Source organism: Ambystoma mexicanum, chromosome 6q (genome assembly GCF_040938575.1).
Source record: "Ambystoma mexicanum isolate Mex_15411 chromosome 6q, UKY_AmexF1_1, whole genome shotgun sequence".
In the NCBI taxonomy this organism is placed as follows: Eukaryota; Metazoa; Chordata; class Amphibia; order Caudata; family Ambystomatidae; genus Ambystoma; species Ambystoma mexicanum.
The window spans coordinates 1,538,550,757-1,538,572,551 of NC_090937.1; positions in this window are offsets into that span (position 1 = coordinate 1,538,550,757).

Genomic DNA, 21,795 nt, shown 5'->3' on the forward strand with positions numbered 1-21,795 from the left:
TCCCCACTGGTAATTATCAAAAAACCCTCTGGTGATTTACGGCTATGTGTGGATTTGAGAGAAGTAAGTCACTCAGTGCTTGTTGATAGACATACATTGCCCAATATGAGCGAGATGCTGTCCATGGTGGGTCAAGGAAAGATTTTTTATAAACTTGATATGGCATCCACCTATCACCAGGTAGAACTTGAAGAAAAATGTAGAAAGTTAACAACTCTTATTACACACAAAGGTGTTTTTCAGTACAGGAGGATGCCATTTGGCCTCGTATTAGCTTCCACTGTTTTTCAGAGGATAATGAACAAATTATCTAGCAAGATTGATGGTGTTTTCTACTTCCAGGATGACATTTTGCTGCGAGGACAAAGTGTGGAGGAGTATGATAATAAGTTGGCCGTGTTTTTGAAGATATTGAGTATAGAGGGATTACATTGAAAAAAGAAAAATGTGTGTTCTCAGTTGGCAAAGTGGAATATCTGGGTCACAAGATCTCTGCCCACATGTTCCTAAGTGAGTGCAATTAAAGAGGCGGTGGAACTCAAGAATAAAGGTGAGTTGCGTTCTTTCTTGGATATGATCGAATTTTATCAAAAATTCATAAAGAACTATGCCAAGAGAGTTACTGAAATGAGGAAGTTCTTACGGAAGGGAGAAGAATTTATCTGGAATCTGAAATACCAATGAAGTTTGAAAAAAACAAGGGGGAAATTGATTTAGCAGCTCCATTGAAAAAATGTGATACGAGGAGAAGGAGTATACTGACCGTTGATGCTAGTGATGTAGGCTTAGGGGCAATATATTCCCAAGTAAATTCATGAAGTGAAGAAGAAATCATAGCCTATGCCTCGAGAGCCTTAAGGGGTGCAGAAGTAAGATACTCCATGTTGAAGAAGGAAGTGTTGGGTTGTTTTTGTGAATTGGAAAAGTTTAAGAGTTTTATTGGTTTGTTATTGTATTAGCTGAAAAGAATAAGCTTTTCAATATAATTGTTACAATACAAGTATGAGTACTTTAAACATAAATATAAATGTAAATCTAATAACAACAACATTACAATCATTTAAACACAAAATAATGAATATATATATAACAAACAAATTACAAAGTTAAAACAATCTTAAAACACAATCTTAAAACAACAATCTTATGTAGCCATAGACAGAATACAAAGAAGACGCAGATACCAAAGAAACATAACTAGCCACTGCCACTTTCTTTCCCTACAATATCTTAATGAATTTTTGTTTTCTTTTTGTTTCCTCTGCCCAATTGCTCCTGTTTAAATTTCCGTTTAACAACAATGCTCACACCATATTTGTTTTATCAACACAGAAGTCCTTGTCTAAATTCAAAGATTTCAGAAAATGTACAGTCACCAACTGAATTATGCTTTTACCAGAGCATAAGAGATACGACCAACGTAAATCCTACTCCACATGTTCTAAAATCGATACAGCACATGCAAAATGAGTTATTCTTAAGCTGTTTAACGCTGGGCAATAGCACAAAAGATGTTCAAGGGATTCATCTGAGTTCAGATTTATACAGAATCTGCAGAAATTCTAAGTACTAGGTATAAGTTTTCTCCTAACTTGTACTTGTCTAGTAGCCCATAAATCAAAACGCACTCTTAGAAAAGCTGCCCTAAACTCCACTGAAGGTGATTTCAAAAGATAAGATTTTGCCATTTTAAAATCTTTAGGCCAAAATCTGAATTTACAATTCTGACGGTACTTTAAGCATTGCGTTCTTGTGGCTATCAAGTCACAACGAAAAATTAAAGTTTTAGCTTTTTCAGGATTTGTGACCAACATTTCAATTGATATACTAGCGTCTGCAAGAATTGCATAGATTTTATCTACCCACATCTTAGCAAATTTGTGATGTGAAGAGAACATATAAATCACAATCACATTTAACATGTTTTTGGACTGGGTTGAAACAAGACAGTTTTGAAATAGTGCACAAAGACGCCATAGATAGAGAGCATGAAGGGAAACCACGCCCAATTCGTATCGCAAATACAGACCCGGCACACACTGCGGCAAATGGAGAACTGATCTCCAAAATTTTGCCTCTAATCTATCAAAGTTTTGTGATTGCCAAATCGGTAATGTTTTTACACCATAAAGAATGGCAGTAATTATTTTAAGGTTCCAAAAAAGAATTGCTGGTTTTATTGTAAACTTTGACCACAAAAGTGATGGGTGGAAGGTTTCGAATGAATCTGAACCACTGGCATTGCTCTGGGCAACTTTCCACACCACCTTTTTTTAGCCCGTCTGCGCCATTGCAAAAGGGGTCCAGCCATATGCAAATCAGTCAGCTGCCGCCATCAATGGTAGCAGCCCAGCCCGAACTGCTAGTCCAGGTCCCCTCTGCACAGAAACACAAGCAACCCCAGACATGTTTCGGCCTTGTTGGACCTCCTCAGTGAGGTGCAGCTTGGTTCCCTATGGTGCAGCGAGCAAGGGACCCACGTCTGGGCATACCCTCTCTCACATGGTGAGACAAACTGTGACCACAAAAGTGATGGGTGATAGGTTTCGAATGAATCTGAACCACTGGCATTGCTCTGGGCAACCTTCCACACCACCGTTTTTTAGCCCATCTGCGCCATTGCAAAAGTGGTCCAGCTTTGCTTTGTCACCCTGAGTAGGACGGGTATGCCCAGACGTGGGTCCCATGCCTGCTGGGCCTAGAAACCCAAGCTACTCCTCACTGATGAGGCCCAACAAGGCCGAAACATGTTTGGGGATGCTTGTGGTCTCGTGCAGAAGGGATGTGACCTAGCAGTTCGGGCTGTACTGCCCCTTTTGGGGTGGGACCAAGCCTGATTTGCATATGGTCTTTCCCCTTCTGTAATGGGTTGGCAGGCGAAGAACGATGATCTGGAGGGTTCCCAGAGCAATGCCAGTGGTTAAGATTCATTCTAAACCTTCCAGCCATCACCTCTTTATTGTTGCTTTATCACCCCGAGTGGGACGGGTATGCACAGACATGGGTCCCGTGCCTGCTGGGCCTAGAGACCCAAGCTACTCCTCACTGATGAGGCCCAACAAGGCCGAAACATGTTTGGGGATGCTTGTGGTCTTGTGCAGAAGGGATGTGACCTAGCAGCTAGGGCTGGACTGCCCCTTTTGGGGTGAGACCAAGCCTGATTTGCATATGGTCTTTCCCCTTCTGTAATGGCTTGGCAGGCAAAGAACGATGGTCTGGAGGGTGCCCAGAGCAATGCCAGTGGTTAACATTCATTCTAAACCGTCCAGCCATCATCTCTTTGTTTTTGCTTTGTCACCCCGAGTGGGACGGGTATGCCCAGACGTGGGTCCCGTGCCTGCTGGGCCTAGAGACCCAAGCTACTCCTCACTGATAGGGCCCAAAAAGGCTGAAACATGTTTGGGGATGCTTGTGGTCTCGTGCAGAAGGGATGTGACCTAGCAGTTTGGGCTGGACTGCCTCTTTTGGGGTGGGACCAAGCCTGATTTGCATATGGTCTTTCCCCTTCTGTAATGGCTTGGCAGGCGAAGAACGATGGTCTGGAGGGTGCCCAGAGCAATGCCAGTGGTTAAGATTATTCTAAACCTTCCAGCCATCACCTCTTTGTTTTTGCTTTGTCACTCCGAGTGGGACGGGTATGCCCAGACCAGGGTCCCGTGCCTGCTGGGCCTAGAGACCAAAGCTACTCCTCACTGATGAGGCTCAACAAGAAAGAAACATGTTTGGGGATGCTTGTGGTCTTGTGCAGAAGAGATGTGACCTAGCAGTTCGGGCTGGACTGCCCCTTTTGGGGTGGGAACAAGCCTGATTTGCATATGGTCTTTCCCCTTCTGTAATGGCTTGGCAGGCGAAGAACGATGGTCTGGAGGGTGCCCAGAGCAATGCCAGTGGTTAAGATTCATTCTAAACCTTCCAGCCATCACCTCTTTGTTTTTGCTTTGTCACCCCGAGTGGGACGGGTATGCCCAGATGTGGGTCCCGTGGCTCCTGGGCCTAGAGACCCAAGCTACTCCTCACTGATGAGGCCCAACAAGGCCGAAACATGTTTGGGGATGCTTGTGGTCTCGTGCAGAAGGGATGTGACCTAGCAGTTCGGGCTGGACTTCCCCTTTTGGGGTGGGACCAAGCCTGATTTGCATATGGTCTTTCCCCTTCTGTAATGGCTTGGCAGGCGAAGAGCGATGATCTGGAGGGTGCCCAGAGCAATGCCAGTGGTTAAGATTCATTCTAAACCTTCCAGCCATCACCTTTCTTTTTGTTTTTTATTGTAAACTTGCCATATCTATGTACTAAAATCTTCGCCTGTGATATGCCCGTATTTAGTTTCTGCTCCATGCTCTCTTCCTGCCCCTTTGGATTAACAACTCCTTCAAAGGTAATTCCCAAATAAGTATACTTGCTAACTATCTCAAGTTTGGTCTGGTTAATGGACCATGTATATGTATTCCAATTGGTTTCATGGGCTGAATATGTCAGTATTTGGGTTTTATTTGTTTTAATTTTTAGTTGATTCAACTCCAAATACGAATTGAATACCGAAAGCAATTTTTGTAACCTTCCCAGTGTTTTAGAGATAAGTATGATGTTGTCTGCATACTTTAAATTTGTGATAGGCTTGCCATTAAGCATCAGTGAGTCAGTCATTTTGTGCAGAAAGGAATATTGGAGGTCTTGCATGAAATAACTGAATGTTGCCGAAGCCAATAAGCAGCCTTGTTTAAGGCCACGGGCGGTCATGATTGGGGATGATAGTAGACCTTCCAAAGTAAGACGAATGTAAATAGAGGTGTTTGAATGGAAGGCAAGAATGACATCATGTAAAACGGGTGGATATCCATCTCTCTTTAATTTTGCCATGAGGAGTACACAGGAGATAGTCGAAGGCCACGTGTAGGTCCACAAATGCGAAAAACACTGATTGTTTAGTTGTGTGACATGGAGCTTTTATGGCATTAAGAGAGAGGAGATTAACATTTGTTCCTAACCCCGCAACAAACCCTGTTTGCTGCGGATCTCTTAGCTGAACCGACTTTGTCCAGGCATTAAAATAACGCAGACGCAATTTAGCAAATAGCTTGCCCGGCGCGTCTGACGGCGCGATAGGGCGGTAATTCTGCGGATTAGTTCTGTCACCTATTTTGTATATAGGGACAATAATGGAGGTTTTCCATGAGTCCAGAATACAGCCTCTTGCCATGATGTGGTCGAAGATTTTTTAAAGGATTTTTGCTAAGTACTGCGGGTCTCCTTTTAAAAAAGCATTATGCAGGCCATCAGGACCAGCCGCTCTTGAAGAACTTAATTTCTTAATTCATACTTTGAGGATCTCTTGGGAGCACTCAATTGACCATTTTGATGTAGTTATTTTACATAGTTTGCTGGATTAAATTTGCAGTCCTAATATAAAGTTGTATAATGGGCTACCCAATGCTGTTCCTGGACAGCACTTGTTTGCACATTTGCTTGTTTCAAATCGGTTCGGTAATTAAAGAGCCCCCAGATCTCCGTTGAATTTTTAGCTGCAATGGCCCTCAGCATTTGTTCGCTATCGCGTTGAAATATCAGTGAACGTCGACCCCGGATCCAATTATGGTATTTACATTTGGCTGATCTCAAAGCCTGAAAGGAATTGGTTGTATTTACAACCATTATCAATCTTTTCTCTTTACGATATGCCGCTTTTCGCTGCTTGATTTCTGCGTTAAACACATGGGTGTGGATTCTGTTACGCTGCAGTGGGATAACAGTGTTTTTAAATGGTTCCAGGAATGTCTGTATATTGAATCAAGACGTATGAATTGATGTTAAGATTAATTAGGCGTGAAAATTCCACTAAGTTGGCTTGTGACCACTTCAACCATGTTTTAGCATTGTTAACCACAACCTGCTGGGTCATCCACTTACGATTTGGCTCAAGTGCCACCCACTGAATATGCAAAGATAGTAAATGGTGGTCATTATGCGTTTGGGGGATTACTTCAAATGAGTAGATTTTAGAAAACAGCCGCTGGTCAAAATACATGTAGCCAATCGTGCTCCTACATCCTTCTCGATGCCAGGTATGTTGTGATGGAATATCTCCTTCCACTGCTCCATTGAGCATGCAGAAATTTCTATCTCATAAAGTTGGACCACATGGGCACCTCTTTTGCCTCACTTTTTGACTTGGTGGTAATGCAATCAAGGTTTAGATCCCCAACTATGATGGTATCGGTAATCTCCACAGTCATGGTGATCATATCCAAAAGTTTTGCCAATCCTGTGTAAAAAGCCTCATCTACCAATCCCAGCGGGTTGCGATATAGATTAACAAATGCAATAATGTTTTGGGGGCACGTTATTTTGACCAATTGAATGTACAAACTTCCCCTATGCTTCAATTGCCAAAACTTGACTTAAATTAACGGCCACTAATAGACCCGACGAAGGTCGACCTCTCGGGCCGGAACATGCAGGCAAAAGGACAACATCATAGTTGTCCCATACAGTGGATTCAATGAACCAGGTCTCTTGGAGGGCAATTATATCAAATTGTTGAGGAAAGTTTTTAATGGATGCTTGTAAATGGGAGTTCCCTCGAGTATTCCAACTTGCCACCCTAAATCGGAGTGGCTGTGAATATGTTAATGGTTATACTGATGGGGTCAATGCTGCGTGCGCTGAGTCTATCCTCAGTTCAAGAGCCCAAATAAATCTTATCTCGTGGATTAATCGCATCTGCTCTCAACGCTAGCCGTTCAGCATCCTGCACAATCAAGAACCCCAATTCAAACAATTTCATTTTTGCTTTTCATATGGCATTTAGGACTACCCCAGAAGGGATCCATAATCTTACAATTGAGGTAACGGTGTCTGAAAGATATTCCACCTGTACAATATCAGGGGACCCAATGTTTTCAAGCTCAACCAAATCCCCAAAGACATTCAATACACTTTGTCTGTTGAGATTATAGGTATCGGGCCCCACCCAGCATTTTAAAATTAGGGAGTGACAGTCAGATTGTAATGTTATGGAATGCCGGGGTAAACTGTGTGTCGGGTCCATTTTGTTAACATTTAGATCCTGATTAGTAAACTCATTGGGCATATACCTTGTATTTGCAACCTCCTGTGGAGCACTATCTTGCTGTGGCTTTTGAGGTAAGTTATCTGTTCTACTTGGACCTTTAGAACACTCTTCCACAGAACTCACCCAAGAAACGGTTTTAGGCTTCATGCCAACAACACGCAACCCATGATCACCATTCACACACTGGACACGTTCAGCCAAATAAGAATCAACTGCTTTACGCAGTTCAGCCAACATCGCTGGTCTCCCAGAAATCAAATCCCCTGGTATCGGAGCCTCATCGGCTACCATGATAGCCACCGGATCTTTCTGATGGTTCAAAATAGGCATAACACGTGGATTAGCATCTCGTTTGAGCTCATAAACAAGATCATTTAAAGGTGCGTATGATGGAGGAGGCTTACTGACATCATTAACCTCATACATAAACCTGCGCAACTGGTTTAGGCAGCTGTTCCACTATCAGATCATGACAATTAGAGGCACCTGTAATTTTCTATTTAGGCAAAGACAATGGGCCTCATTACTGGTCCAGCGGTAACCGTGGCGGTAAAACCGCCTGGTTACCGCCGGACTCGTATTACCATTCTGCCTCAGTGATTCCCGGAATTACCGGGGCATTACAACCCCGGTTTTCCGGGAATCACGGAGGCGGAATGGTGTTAATCCCCATTCCCATTGAGTCCTATGGGACTCGATGGGAATGGGGATCATGGAAACACCGGCAGCATCTTGTAATGCTGCCGGTGTTTCCTCGTCCGCCTGCAGGCGGGCGGTGTTAAACCCGCCAGATCAGACCTGGCGGGAACATCACCTCCCGCCTGCAGGAGTTGTAATCGCCCGGCATGGAAACAACGGTGGCGGCGGGTTTACCGCCACCGTTGTTTCCATACCGAGCGATTTGTAATGAGGCCCAATATTTTAAAAAAAGCATTTAACAAAGATTTTGGGTAACTTAATGCAGACATTTTTTTTATTATTTTACTAAGCCTCGCAAGCCTTTCTTTTTCTTTGCCAACTGTTTTACATCGTAAAGGCCATCTCCCTTGCCTCTCAAATGGTCAACCTGTGGCAGTTGCAAAGGACAGGCACCCGCGTCGCAAGAATTTGCCAGAGAGTCCAACACACTTATCCAAGAAGCATTTAACGGCATCATGGCGGGAGGTGTGGTGGACTCCGTGATTGGTCTAATTATGTTCTCCACCACCGGAAAAGAGGTCACGACCACCACATCGGCCTCCGGCAACACTGGCACGGTTTCAATAACTAAAGACTCATTTACATTACCACTATGTGCATTATCCAAAACTGGCCTGTCCACTTGGAGTGGTGTTTGATTAAGGTATTTTGGCCAGTTGTGTTTTTTATGGAGCCATGCGAAAGGGAGTCCACTTGGGTTGCTTGTTTTGAGATTTTTCCATCAAGAGTTTCAAACAATTTAAAGAGAGTCAATAAGGTGGTATTAATGGCGGTTAACGCCGTTTGAATCATCGGCGTATGCACCACCAGGCTCTCCTCTAAAGGCCGAGTTTTAGGACGCCGCGGGGTAGGCTGAACAAAAGATACAGATTGGTCATGAAAGGACGAATCTGTCGAACAAACACTTTCATGATTGTTCTGAAAACTACAGATAGAAATAGGAGATTTACATTGACTTGCGTAAATTGATACCTCTGGGTTATCTACACTTTGCCCTAATGATGATATTGAATGAGAACTCACAGAGCGGTGTCCCGACCTGCGAGATGGAATAGGACAAAGTGAGGCCAAGATGGTATCATCTGATAAAACTTGAGGCACCCCTTTCAAACTGCTTGGTGTACACAGTTTGCTTGACAGACCAACATTTCTTTGATTGCTAGTTGCAATAGCCACACTGTCATTTTTATTCCTCCATTTATCAGTGTGTTTCAGTGTAGATAACCCATGTGGTGTAAAGGCAGAAGCCCCACCATGATGCAGCGGTACAGGGGTAAGGTTGAGGGTGATTGATTTGCGAGCAATGTGCAGTTTCTTTTCTAAAGTATTACTCATCCTGGCATTTGGCATATCAGATTTTAGAGAGTATAATCTTCCATTTATATTCATTCTCTCTCAAATACAATCCGAGTTTCACCCAATTAGATAGCACCACCACCGGCTTCCGGCTGCTTGGCTAAGCTGACAGGCGGTACTTATTGCGAGTACTTGCTTACGAGTGCGGCGGGTGTGCAAGCAAACTCGTAGTTAGAGGAAGGGGGAGGCTTGGGAGCAAGCAGAGGCGGGACCTAGAAATACAGAAAAATGTCAGTTGGTATTGTGGCCAATGAAACAAAGTTGCAACAAGTTGCACGCCACCAAAACCACTTTCTTACTTCCGTCTCAGTTCAATTCCTTAAAGGAACAGTATTCCCAATCCACCAAGGTCCACCAAGGTCGCACTGCCACAAAGTTCAGAAAGTCCAAGGTACAACAGGAGCTCAGCAGCCAGCACAAGCGAGTTTTTTTAACATAAAGGTTTGGATAAGGTTTCTAGAAGAGTAGCGGGATGGGTAACAAGGTTACAATGCCATAGCTTTGATGTAACTGTGGTGTCAGGAAGGGGCAATGGGTTAGCTGATTGCTTGTCGAAGGGAAAAAGAGAAAACACACAATGAGGATATGGAGATGGTTTTTGCTACAGGTGGGTGTGTTATAAGTAAAGCAGAATGGATAAGATAAGTAGAGAATGATGAGGTTCTGTCAAAAGTGAAGATGTATGTGGAAAGCTGTTGGCCCAGAAAAGGGGAGTTGTCTCAGAAGGAGAGGCCATTTTGGGAAGTTTGTGAGGTATTGACTGTTGAAAATGGAATTGTGCTGCGGTGGGGTAGAGGAGTTGCGTCAGAGTATATAAGACCAAGTATCATTGATATAGCCCATAAAGGTCATATTGGTATCAGTAAAACCAAGGCTGTTTTGAGAACAGATTACTGGTGGCCTGGATTTGAAAGAGAGGTGGAAAAACGTCTGAAAGATTGCGTGGGTTGTTTAGAAAGCTGTAAAGGTGTCATGGCAAACCTATGATGTTCAATGATGTTTCAGGAAAAGTGTGGGACGAAGTAGCTTTAGATATACTTGGCCCTGTAGAGATGGGTTTTCGACATGGCAATTTTATAATTGTGTTAGTGGACATGTTTTCTAGGTGGTGTGAACTTCCCTGAGTGGATTCCTTTCTCTGTCACTCCTACGCAGGCCTACTCCTCTTTTGAATGCCTCGTCTTCAGACTCTCTCTCTCCCCTAACCATTCCATTACTGTGGCTACTATCTATCGGCCACCTGGTCAGATCTCCTCCTTCCTCTCTGAGTGGGTGGCCCTCTCCTCCTCACTCCTGGCCTCAACCACTCAACTCCTTCTTCTTGGGGACTTCAACATCCATCTGGATGCCTCCTGTCCTTCCTCTGTACTCTTTCGCGAACTCTGCGACTCTCTCTCACTCACAATTCTCCCCTCTGGCCCGTCTCACTCTGCAGGGCACACTCTGGATGTTCTGATCTTCCCAGACCTTCCCCTCTCTGTTCCTCTCTCCACTCCTCTCTCCTGGAGTGATCACTGTCTCCTCTCCACCCACCTCACCCTCCCTAGCCCTCAGGCCAAACCACTTCCATCACTGCCACCCACCTTCTCACACCCCCCCCCCTTTTGGCTGACTCTCACCCTGACACAGCCCTCTCCACTCTCCACTCTGCTATATATGATACTCTTGATATCATTGCCCCTGTCATTAGAATCCACCTGAAGCCCAAAGCCAAGTGCAACTCCTGGTACGACTCAGACCTTGTCACCCCTAAAACGCAAGTCCAGGGTGGCCGAGAGGAAATGGTGTGCTTCATGTACATCCTCTGACAAACTGGCCTGTCGCCTGCTCCAAAGCAAATATCGGCTCTCTGTCCAAACCAAGAAAAGAACTCATATCCAAGCCTGCGTCTCTGCGGCATCTAACAACTCGGCTTAACTCTTTAAAATCTGCAAGGAACTGGCCAATCCTGCGACAGTTTCTACCTCTCCTGTCCCTTCCCAGGCCCTCTGCACAGCACTGGCTTCTCACTTCATCTCTAAAACTCAGGACATCCTGACCTCACTCTCCTCCTATCCCCTCCCTCCCCCTACTCTCTGCTCTTCCTCTGGCCCTTTTGCAGCCACCTCTCCTCCCTCCTTCTCTACCTTTCCCCTGTTCTCTGCTGACAACGATTCTAGACAAGTCCGATCTATGAAACTCTTGCTGAAACAGGTTCACCCCTATTCGCCCAAAACTATCAAGGACCACATAGACTACCTGGCTCCTGCCCTGGCTGATTTCTGCAATCGTTTCTTCACCACTGGAGTCTTCCCATCCACCCTGAAGCACTCCCTTGTGCATCCTCTTCTTAAGAAACCCTCTGCTGACCCCTCCTGCCCGGCTAACTATCGCCCAATCTCCATCACTCCCTTCCTGGGCAAGCTCCTGGAAAAAATGGCCATCTCCCAGCTTAATCTCCAAACGGAATCTGTTGGTTGTCTTCATGACCATCAGTCTGGCTTCAGAGCTGCCAGAAGTACGGAAACTGCTCTCTTGAACATCCGTGAAGACCAGCTCTCCAACCTCGACTCTAACACCCCTTGCATCCTCATCCTGCTTGATCTACCTCTGTCTTTGACACTGTCAACCATGCCATCCTGCTCAACCGTCTCCGTGATAACCTGGGTATCACTGGTCAGGCTCTGGCGTGACTGACTTCTTTCTTCTCCAACCGACCCTCTCAGATCCAACTTGGGTCCCTCCTCTCTGCTATCTTTTTCTCTACCTGTGGTGTCCCACAGGGGTCTAACCTCTCTCCCTTGCTGTTCAACCAATACCTGGCACTCCTTGCCCACTGCATCGCCGCTCTCAAGCCCCAACTTTCAGTGCTATGCAGATGACACCCATCTCATTTTCGGGCTACCCTCAGCCTCCTCCTCTCCTTCCCTCATCTCTGACTGTCTGTCTGCTATCCGGGAGTGGTGGACCGCCAATGACCTCTGCCTTAATGCCAGTAAGACTGAGATTCTCGTCATCGGCACACCCGCTCCCTCCTTCCCTGTAGCTCAATGGCCAGCCTCTCTTGGCCCTCTTCCTGCTCCCACCTGCCACGCTAAAAACCTCTGGGTCATCTTCGACTCCACACTCTCCTTCTCTCCTGACATCTCTGACGTCTCTAAGAAGTCACACTACCAGCTGCACATCCTCAGAGGTATTCTTCCTTTCCTCTCCTTCCCCCAGAAGCTCACTGTCTCCAGAGCTCTGGTTCCCTCTAGGCTGAACTATTGTAACAGCCTCTTTCTAAATATGGCTGCTTCTACTCTCTGCCCTCTGCAACTTATCCAGAACAGGACTGCGAGACTTGTCCTTCGCCTCAAGCCCAGGGATCGTATCTCTCCAGGACTGAAATCTCTGCACTGGCTCCCAGTGGCTACGAGGATTAAGTTCAAAACACTCTGCATTGTTCACAAGGCCTTCTGGGGCCTGGAGCCTCAATACCTTCAACTCTCTCTTCCTAAATATCTTCCTTCTCGAGCTCTTCGCTCATCCGCCTCCAACTCCCTCAGGGTCAGTCGCTTCTCCAAGCAACTAGTTGGTGGTAGATCTCTTTCATCGGCTGGCGCCTCCCTCTGGAACAGCCTCCCTGCCTCCCTTAAACTGGAGGAGAACCATCTCCGGTTCTGGAAGCACCTCAAAACCTTTCTCTTTGCTTCTGCTTTTTCTCCTCCTCTTCTCTGCTGACCTCCTGGCTGTAACCCGAACTGCACTGGCTACCTGGACACCCTCAGACCTCGGGGTCAGGTCGTTTCCCCGCCAGTGTCACACTCCTGCACTGCTCACTTGGCAACCCCCGCACTTGGGGACTGTTTCTGTATCCCTACAGTCCCCGTACCAGCCCTTGACACCTGATGCCCGCACTTACCCATGCACTTGCCACTTGCTGGCCATTACTTACTTATTGTTATCATCTTCTCCCATGTACTGCACTGTCCCTGCCTCCTTCTCATGCACTTGCATGATCTGAATGACACCTGGCCTAGTAGGATCATTGTCTGTCCTCCCTTTGTTCCCCTTCCTTGTCTCGACCTGCCTTGAAACACTTGTGTATAGGCGCGTTATAAATGCCATATCATATCATACCATATCATAACATTGTTAAAGACATCAGTGCAGGGAGAATAGTTGCGTTCCTACGGGAGGTTTTTGGAAGAGAAGGATTCCTGACTTGTATTATAACTGATAATGCTCTACAGTTTACAGGAGGGTGCTTTATGGAGTATGTGAATGGATGTGGAAATGTCCATTAGGGAGCCGCCTTATACCATCCCGAAAGGGAACAGGCTATTGGAGAGGATGAATCGGTGTATAATGGAGGGTATCAGGTTGCCGGCCGTGTGTAAGATGGATAGGAAGTTGGCTGTTGAGGAAAGAATGAGCGCATTAAGGATGGCACCTCATTCTGTAACTGGCATTTCTCCTTTCGATTTAATGAGAGGGTGAAAGGGTATTCTGAAGTATGTCCTCCCTGGCTAGGGAGAGGAGGTGAATCGGATTGTGTGATTGGTGAATTGAGGAAGACCCTCAAAACTAAAAAGGAACAATATTTTATGAGGGAAAATATAAGGAGGGGAAATAAGGAACCCAGAGTGGGGATTATGTAAGAATCAGAAAGGCAGTAATAAAGAAAAATGGCGATCTTCTTTATTCCAATAATGTTTGTGTGGTTGCCGTGATGGAAGGAGCTGTCAGAGTGTGCGGAGGACAGGTCTGGAATAAAAATAGAATAGCTGTGGTGAGAAGAGCTTGTGTGTGATAAAAGAGGGCGGTATGTTATGAAGTTGCTTGTTAAGTGTAAATAGTTGCTACCTAGCACCATTGTAGATAACTAATAGAGTGTTCCTTTTAGATGATGTAGGTAAGGTTTGTCCTTGATATTGGTTCTATTACAATTGAAGTGTCCCAGCCTGCAGCACGAACGTGCTGGGGTTCTGTTCCTATGTTTCCTTGAATAAACCCCTTTATTCACTTTAATGCAGTGTCATCCTTCCTTCAAAAAGCAAGAAAGAAGGAACACTCATGAAAAATGTTGGAATGTGTGGTGATACGTCCTTGTGGAAACAAATTAAAGAAACATACCGTGAGTAAAAGAAAGTAAACTTTGTACATCCAATGGGGGAGGTAAACGTAAGCAAGGAAATTCAGAAACCAACTCAAATACTGGACATTCCTGGCTGGGTATGTGGTGTAGGATTGGCATATAGTGTGGAAATAATGCTGATCTGTTTACGTTCCCAATTACTCCTCACTGGTGCACCCCCCACCAGTATCTCCTCAATGACTCCCTACTTCACCTCGCCTATGTGAAGCCACTTCCTTGAATATTTGGAGGAGGAGAATAAGGAGTACCACTTCTGGAGAAAAGCCCTTGCTACCTTTGGGCCACTCCTGGCAAAAGGGGGAATGTGAGAGAGAAATAGTCCAGGAGACGTGTAATGGGAAGGAGCTGTCAGGGTCATCAATACATGTTGCCGGATGTTTCAGACAGACTCTTGCACCTCACCTAACTCACCACTCACTCCTGCAAAGCTCTTCCTTACACTCCTCACGTCCTCCCTCAAGTCCAGTGATGCCTTTCCAGCCACCTGGTCTGCAAGCTGGTCTGACTTCCACACAGGGTGTGCCTTTCTCTCGCCTGCTTCCCTCAACTCCATTGACACCTCCTGAAAGCCAAACCTGATTGCCTAACAGACGGTTGCAAGAACACCAGCAGCTGCTTGCACAAGTCTCCAGCAGTACCACCATAGGGTGTGCCCTGTGGCCAGGTGTCATGTAGCCAGTCCCCCGAAGGTGCAGGAGTTTGGGCTTCTGGAGTTGGCAGGATTGGCTCCATGTGAGCATCTGCTGTAGCCAGTGCTAATGATGCAAAAGGAGTTCAATCACATATTAGGATGGTATGTTCCAAAGTGATGCCCTACAGTACAATATAAGATGGGCTCTCCCAGGGATCTGTTGCTGGCCCATCATCCTAAAAAGGAGACAGGAATGGCAGTGGAAGCAGGCTCTGTATTTATTTTACTTATTTTAATTTATAATGCATGCAGCGGCCCTGAGGCATTGTGGCGCTGTTAAAGAGGGCTCACTTGGAAACAGATTCATAGGACGGAATACTATACAAAAAAATTACATGGTTACTTGCAGTAATACAGTAGTTATGTTCCATGGTTACAGGTCAACTACATCACATACAGTCTAATTGAAGAGCTTCTGTGGCAGACAATGATGGGTAGGTGCTCACTTGTAGGAGGCTAGGGTGGGTGTCTCCAGGCACAAAGCATGGGGTCGCAAGTGGAGCAGTAGGATGCTCATGCTCGCAGAAGACACTGCCCCAGAAGTATTTTGAGGATGGAAGCCCAGCCCCCAATGTCTGCAGCTGCGACTCCCATTCTTCAGGCTCCACCTGCACATTACTTCGACCACGGTGGTCAGTCAAATAGTCCAAAAAAAAAGTTGAATGACAAAAATGTCAAAAAGAAAATATCGAGAAAAAAAAAGTCGAATGTATTCTTTTTTTATTTATATGTATTTTTTGGGTTCGGTAAGTAAAAAAAAGGGGTAAAATAAAAAAAATAGAAAAAAGGGGGGTTGGGGGTGAACCGCCCGATTTCGAAAAAAAAACGTATTGAAAAAGAAATTCGACTTATTTTTTTTGATTTTTTTTTTCTATATTTTGACTTTCGACATTATTTTTTTTGACTAAATGACTATAAAACTTCGACCACAGTCCTTCGTAGGCCCCTCCTAGGGGCATGTCTTAGCTCAGGCACACCTCCCAGGGGACAAAGGAGGTTGGCCTGGGAAATTGCATCACTGGAAATAGAGGCTGCAAGAGACAAGAAAAGAACTCATCAATCCTTACATTCATCTACCTTGCTACTTCATTGGTATGTAGGTGGTATGTAGGTGTGACAGAGGGGCCCATCACAAATAACCACTCCAGGCGCAAAAGACAGTTTCCAAGGGTTTTTATTAGAATTCTTACAACAGATGACTGTGGGTCTGGTGGGAGATTTTCAGGGCCTACCGGGTGCTTTAGGGATGTTGGTGCTAGGGTCTTTCCACTCTCACTACTTCCCTCATATAAAAAACCTATGAAATTCAAAGAAAAACCTTTTTTAAAGGGACATTATGGTTTCAAGTAAAATCGAAAAACCCCAGAAATTCACCAGTTATGGTAAACTAAGCAACCATAAATCGCGCTGAAGTGGGAGAATGGAATAATAGGCTCCCGCCAATCCCCTCTCGCGCTTGGCCTAGAGGTTCACGGCCTAGACACCCGCCACGAGAGGAGTTTGCCTATCTACCAGACGACCAAATACCCTGGTACAGGAACATACGGATGTGCCCACCTACCAGCCCAGCAGCCCGCCCTGCCCATGCCGACACCTGCGGCATGGATCAACTCGACTAAACCAACACATCGTTAGAGATGCCATGACGACCTAGCCAACGGTCAGCACACCTGTGCAAACATGCACACTGGACACTCCCACACCAATCCACACAAAGAACATACTCAGTGCTATGACATAGGTGACGAACACACCCACGGACGTGCATCTTTATTATTTTTCACATAGGCTTTTCAAAATGCAGAAACGCAAGACGCACAATCAACTCATCTAAAGAGCTTGCTCACGGTTCTCCTAAACCCAGGTGCCATAGTGAGAAATATACAATATGATACCACAACCTAAAGCGCCTGTGCACCAAACGGTTCCCCCTATAACACCAGACTCAAGTAGGCCGCAAGCAAGAGCTTCCATGAACATTAAATGAACAAGAGTCCGGTTGCTGACCCTGCAGAATGAGCCCGGCGAAAGCAGACAGCCAAGGGCACAATGTTGCAATCTCGCACGCCGCAAGCCGACGTCAAGGTCACACCTGCAAATTAAACCAGGCACACAGTGGAAAAAAACCAATATTAATTGTGCAGAATTCTGCCTCAACCACGGTCCCACCTCACGTGACCAAGCCAAACCAGACAGGATGCCAAGGCCAGGAGGAAGGAGACGCCTGAATCCCCCGTTACAAGACACAGGCAGATACAATTAAAAGACTCAATGGACATCTGCGGCAGTGGGAGTAGTCGGCCTTCCAACATATGAATAAATCCTCACATTGTCTGCACCTACCCATAGTGAAACATGGTTGCAAATGACAGGTGCACCGCGAGCTGGGAACAGCGATGGTCCCAGACTGGAAGGCTCGCGAGCGGACCAATCAGAACATGGGGCTCCTATCACTGACGCCATTAACATTGACCAATCCTCAGAGGTCTTCATGTAACAATTTTCATGTATCAAATTGAAGGGACAACCCGAGTATATCACCTGACTGACCCTCAACCACTAACACCGTTCTCTATACGTATGCTATACTAACCCTACCACTCGAGCAACCAATCCAGAGTGGAGATAGGTTTTTGCTAACCTTTCCAAGGTGACGCAAGTAGCGCGTCATACTAAGGTAAAAAGGGCCTGCGAGCCCCACGATTGCGTGTGTGTCAGGACGGACGCGTACGATCCTTGACCCATCCCTGCCGTTTTGTCTAATAAACAGCAGAACCACCTTGCTTCTTGCGTGTGTCTCATACTCTGTTGGTTTTGGGATATACGGGAGGAGTTGGGGCCTCCCTGCCCGGTGGTCTGCGGACGGCCCGGCCGACCCCGGCAGAATTTCCCCCCGACAAGTTGGAGGCACTGCTGAGATCTGTTTAAGATCTGCTTTTATTTTGTTTTTCCGAGTGCTCCCGTTGCGAGGAGGCCTGGCGGCGCGGCCCCCTCTGCCGCTGCCCCCTTCTGAGGACTACAGGACCATCGCGGAACTGCGAGAAGACCGGACAGCGCAATCCGGATATTGGCCTTCGGGAGCCGGTTGAGAAGTATCCCGCCCGCGGTTGGCGAGTGTCCAGACGTGGTCCAGACGAGGGGAGGTGGCGAGCCGCTTGGAGGGGTGCACGCAGTCGAGCGGCCGCGCATCAGGAGAACTTGGTGAGTATGCCACACCCAACAAGCAATGTGAAATTGTGAGGGACGGGGGAGGAATTAAATACGGGAGGTGGGAGGTGTTGCACAGGTGAGCGGCGAAGGTTTGACAATTTAGTGTTGGCAATGAAATGAATGGTAGCCGAACGAGTGTGAGAGCAGTCGGCTACGTTACGCAAGAGAGGGGGGCGGAGCACGAAAACATCACGTGCGGCCGCTCGTAGACACTGATTGGCCTAGGTCGCGACTACGTGTAAGGGTGTGTGTGTGCGCGGTTTCCTATGATTTGGTAATTATTGATCAATGAGTAGATGAGGATCCCTATTGATCGAGCAAGAAACTCGATAGGTAGATGACGTTTCCCTGTAGGCGGTAGCTAGCTGGTTGCCCAATACGGAAGATAATTGGCTGGTTAAGCCCTCCTGTCGAGGGGCGTATCACACACGAGGCGACGCAGCGTGCGCAGTCCGATTATATTATTGATTACCTTGTTCCAGGCGTGACATGAAGACAGCTGTGGGGTTAACGGGGGTAGATTGCAAGTGTATTAAGAACTTACCAGTAGTGTGAAGAGATCGGTGACGTCACCAGTAGGGCTTTCATAGGATACCTCGAGTATAAGGCATCTTTCTCTCTGAGAGTGGTGGGGAAGAGAGTTGTGGTAAGGGAGTGGAAACGGAGATAAACGGTAATGAGTTGATCGGAGGAAGGCGAAACGGGGGACGTGGCTGCGCACGGAGAACGCAGGCCACGGCAAGTGTAGAAGAGGGAGGAGGAGCAAATGAAAATAGGACGGCTGTATAAGAACGTCACAAGGGGTACGCAGCCGCAGGGGGCTACGTGTGCCTCGGCCGCAGTGGGCCGTAAGGGTGTTATGTAAAGGAAGAAAAGAAAGAAAAGAATATATAAATACTATATTTTAATAATTTTCCTTAGCGGACTATCGCAAGTCCCCAAACTCACGGGGCCAGGTAAAGGTATAAGGCTGTGTATTGTAAGTGTTAGTAAGATAATAGCTACCAAATAGGGGAAGGATAACAAGTGGAGCGCTACTATGTCATACAGGGCAGGATCGGGAGGGTGGGGGAACACCCTCACTACCCCACTACAACACATATGTAAAACACTGTCACCCCATAGGAAGAAACTGATCAAGTATAGCATAGAATGGACACAGGGGACGGACAACAAAATGACAACACCATGGCCGCCTAATGGTAGCTTCGATCCATATACCCAACATTCACTATTAAACCATCTGCATAACACATACAAGGGGAAGAAGTTGACACACCACGTGGAGGCGTTTAACTTATGGAGGATGTTCCAAGGGTCCCGACCAGGACCAAATGGAATGTTCACTGTGGGGGAAACACCGGAAGAAAAAGAGATTAAGGAGGAAGGAGAGAATGGGGAAAAGGGGAGTGAAGGCACAAAGAACACGGGGAACGGACAAGAGGGAGGAGAAAAGAATAATAACTCAAAAGAAAATGAAATAAAAAAGGAACAGAGCGACGATATACCCCTAGCGAAGGTAGTGAAAACAGAGGGAGGGGGGTTATACCCTTTAAGAGAACTAGGAGAAATAGAAAGAGAACAGTTAAGGGCGGCTGAGGGGTACTCGAACCCGGCATACAGCCCGCCACCATATGCAGCTCATAGGAAGATGCCAGCAGGGGAGGGGAGGACTGGAGAAGAGCAAACTGCGGAAATAGGACATGATGAGTGGGTAGCTGCGCAGATACTTTTAAAATTACGAGGTTCATTAACAGGAGAAGAGAAGGAGGTAGTAAGGAAAATGGACAAGGATAATACCAGGGAGAGTGAAATGAAAGGGGAAGAGCTGTTACGAAAAAAGGAAGAGATTTTGGAGGAACGACTAGCAGAGTTAAGGGATGAGCAGAATGAACTGATCAAACAGCTCGAGAGGGAGGAAAGAGAGAGAGCGAGGGAAAGGAAAGAAGGTAAGAACGAGTTGGAAAGAATAAGGGAACGAACTGAGGAGCAAAGGAGAGAAGCCGAAAGGGTAAAAGCAGCAGCAGGAAGGGTATCAAGAGCAGTACTACGAGAGAGGAAAAAGGAAGAAGAAGAGAAAGAAAAAGAAATGGCAATGTGGAAGAAGAGATTACTATCAGAAACGACTAGGAAATACGAAGAAGGGAGGGTGATAGAGAGTATATTAGAACGGCAGAGGGTGAGATGGGAAAGGAAGAAAGAGGATGAAAGGATATTGGAAAAGATGAGTAGTGAAGTAATGGAGGAATTAAAAAGGAAAAGGGAGGAAATTGGTAGAGAGATGGAGGAGAGAAATGAAGGGGAAAGAGAAGATAGGAGAGGGGAGAGTGAAGTAAGGAGGTATGTGTATAGAGACACAGAAGTAGCAACAACATCAGCGCAAAGGGGAGCAGTTGCTAAAGGAGAAAAGGGAGAACCGGACCTAATAGACTTAAAAACAGTAACGATCAAGGGGAAAAAGACAGAGTGGGGGCTGCCATTTACAAATGACTTTTGTAGTGAGGAAGAAGAAGGAATGGAGAAGGAAGGAAGAAATAGTGAAAGGGAAAGCCTAGATAAATTATACACCACCCGGACCAATACAGACTCACCATGGATCTGTAGGAGAAAGGATGAACTGGAGAGAAGTGAGGAGGAAGAGCAAGGAATAGCGGAAAGACAGACACATGAAGCCACACCGTCACCATCCCACCCTACATGCTCAACCACCTCAAGCTCATTACGTACAACCAAACTAGCGCCCTTTACAAACGAACTGACACCCTATGCAGGTAGGCTTAGAGACCTCCCTAGACGCAGGCAGGGAGGACTAATACACACGCCCACACTAAATACAGGAAATGATGAAAGAAGGGGAAAAGATGGAGAAGAAAGAGTTACGAGCAGGGGAAATACGGACGAAATTGACGATGTAGAAGAGAGAGAAGAAGAGGAGGGGTGTGGGGACTCGATTTTATGGAACCCAAGGGGTAAAACGAGAAACAACTTAATGCCACTTCTGGAGAGGGGAGGGGTTAGACCACAATATGTCCCTTGGAAGCATGCAGACAAAGAAAATATAAAGTGCTGGCTCCCATCATTAAGTGGAGGTGCGGGTAAATGGATATATGAAATGGAAAAACACACCGCAGAACAGAAACTGGCAGTGGGAGATGTAAAGGGCCTTCTAATATCTATATTAGGGGATGCAGCGGATGACATTTGGAAAAGAGCGGGATTCACTGGGGTAACAATAACAAACACATCGCATGATGGGGCACCATTCGCAAACTGTAGACATGCACTATGGCAGGCACTAAGGGTACAGTACCCAGACACATCAGACATAGGAGCAATTACCTCACGCAAGATGCGTGAGAACGAAGATCCTGTTGATTATATCCAGGAAATCCAAGAGAAGTGGCGCATGGAAACTAGAGAACAATGGGACAAAACACCAGCAATTTTCTATCATATACTAGTACAAGGGCTCCCAGAAGCAGTTCAGAAACAACTGAAGAAAGTAGTGGGAATGGAAGCAAAAGCATGGCCAGAAATACAACTGACAATAGTGCATCATTGTAGGACATGGCAAGGAAAAATGAAACAAAAGGAAGAGGACAGGAAAGCGGAAGAGGCTAAACTAGTACAGAAAAAACTTACTAAATACAC